The following is a 2,527-nucleotide window of genomic DNA, read 5'->3' as shown; positions in this document are numbered from 1 at the left end:
GATTGAATGGTAAAGTTGTCCATAAAAAACTATTATATTCGTAAAGTGTACAGCTAATATATATATATATATATATATATATATTAATTAATTAATTTTATATAAAACAATATATTGGCTCTGCGCTCGCGAGCGCAGAGCCGCTCGCGGGGGTTTAATCTGCGCGCGAGGGTCATTTTATGCGCGTGTAAAAGCACATTTTCTGCTCGTAAGTAGCTTGTTTTACGCGCTAGAATATTGACCCAAATCTGACTCCATAGCGGATCCTATAGGGGCGTTTCCTAACTTTTTTTATCCAATAGAATAATGACACTCAGCAGAAATACATACTGTAGGTGGCAGTAATGCAATTTAAGGGATTCCAGCTGCTTTTATAAATCCTCGCAGAATAAGTCATTCGTTCTTTCACGATGGCCGAACAACAAGTTGAAACAGCGGTAATAGTATTTTCCAGAGATGCATGTTTATATTTATTGTAATGTCATTTTTCTTAACACACAATTGTCTCGTTATCAAAGTACAACATCGACTGTCCAACCTCGTTAAGCGTTAATAAAGTAAATAATAGTTGTATGTGGTAAAAATGTTTGTGGTATTAAATGCTAACTTAGCATGATGCTATAAACACGTTGGCCTATAGTCCCGTTTGCAACCAGGCCTACTCTACTGTTGTAATAACGTTAAGTTTACATAGGTCAATAGATTATCAGGCTCGGTAACAATACTGATTTGTGTTACCAAAGCTGATCATCTAATTGACCTAAGGTTAGCGTATATGCTGTGATGCTAACCAGCACTTAGCATGATGCTAGTGTACTGTTGTGTACTGTTGTATTATCTTGGAAATATAAGTAGGCCTGCCCTAACTGTAACAGTTTGTAACTACTAGTTGTAATGAACCAGACGAGAGACGGACGCATCCTTTCAGTAAATGTCGGCTGCTAATCAATATGTAAAAATAACACTTCGGATGTGTCTTCTATAATTATGTAACATTAGTTATGGCATCATCAGAAATGTGGTAAAGTAATATGATTAGAGAAGAGTCACTGGTCATCTAACACATGCTTAATAGCTCACCTAACACTATTAAAGACAGGTTAAAGAATGTAACATAATAAAAACTTCCTAATATCGATAAGCAAAAACACTAGTTATATTATACAAATGATGTGACCCCTTGAGCTGCATAAAGTGGTACGCAGTTGGGGTTAAGTGTCTTGCTCAGGGACACTTTGACACATTTCTGAGGCCCCCTGGAGGCTTCCCAGTCGGGCTCACTAACCCTTCAGCCATGGCCGCCCATGCTGTATATAGTTACGCTTTCATTTAGACTCCCACATTTTTATGTGCACAGCATCTCTATGCTACAGGTAAAGTCACTCACTTATAGAACCACAATAAGCTATAGGTGACATGACTGCTTGTCTGGCTTGAAGAAAGGCCAGCGCAAAGGTTTTTTTTGGGTGGCAGCTGTAGGCTTCTGGCTTAAATAAAAAATAACCTGAACCTACGTTTTAGACAATTGAGTCCTTCTTTTCTTTTCTCATCAGGTGTGGTGACCTGGAAGAAGTACTCTGTGGAGTACACCAAGACCTACAGGATCCCGTTCCAGATCTCCAGCTGCATACAGTGCCGCAACCGGTACAAGGACTCGGAAGGCTACAGGGGACATGGGCGCAGAGGACAACTCTCTGGGATGTACTCGGAAGATGAGCTGGCAGGATTCTGCAGCATTGACTGTTTCTATGATGCTGGAGGCACCTTCCAATAAAATGGCTGATGGGGTTAATAATAATTAGAACAGCCAATAAAATGTTTGTTTAATAAAGACTTTCCTCTTTGTATGTACTGTATTTATTTTTTTTTTTTTTATTAATCTTACCACCAGACACAACATGAACAAATGAATGATACACATCAGGACAGTAACTTAAACTTCAGTATTTTAGGTGTACAGAAACCTCTACTCATGTTGTTAAATGATATACAGCAATATCTTCCATAAAACGTAGTTGATTGATTTGAATAATAATTACTGCCACTGCACAAACAGTGAACAATAATATGCCTACAATTTATGAATTTGTCTTCTCTGTGGGTTGTATACTCGTCATTCTTTATGCAAATTAATTATAATTATTATTTTTCGAAGTTCGTTTATGATTCATTCAAAGCATTAAAATAAATGAGAAACAGAGAGCGTCATATACCTTTAAGAAATACGTGGGGGTGGGGTTCATAACCCTTTAGGAAACGCCCCTATAGGATCCGCCCCTATACGATCCGCCTCCTTGCTGCGGTCTGCAGCCAGACTCTATTGGTTTAAAACTATATGTCTGGTTTACTGTCCTATAGTATACATTGGAATGATTTCAAACCTGTTTTATCCCAATAATTATAAAGGAGTGCCTTGGAAATATGTGTTTACATAAATTGTGATCAATACGTTTGAGACCCACTGAGATAACTTAGGGTGTGTTCACACCTAATAGTCCGCTCTCTGGTGCGCACCAGACCACAGTTT

The 2,527-nt window shown here is 38.3% G+C and overlaps 1 long non-coding RNA gene across 1 annotated transcript; it reads left to right on the top strand.

Moving 5' to 3' along the window:
• The first annotated feature begins 391 nt into the window (after positions 1–391).
• Positions 392–1,845, top strand: LOC117532673. The gene is made up of 2 exons (XR_004566904.1): positions 392–437; positions 1,554–1,845. It is a non-coding gene; the product is annotated as an uncharacterized LOC117532673 (long non-coding RNA).
• The last annotated feature ends 682 nt before the right edge of the window (positions 1,846–2,527 follow it).

The sequence above is a fragment of the Gymnodraco acuticeps genome, unplaced genomic scaffold (genome assembly GCF_902827175.1).
Source record: "Gymnodraco acuticeps unplaced genomic scaffold, fGymAcu1.1, whole genome shotgun sequence".
NCBI classification, from domain to species: Eukaryota; Metazoa; Chordata; class Actinopteri; order Perciformes; family Bathydraconidae; genus Gymnodraco; species Gymnodraco acuticeps.
Note: the sequence above shows the minus strand (reverse complement) of the source record. Positions and strands in the feature narration are given on the sequence as shown.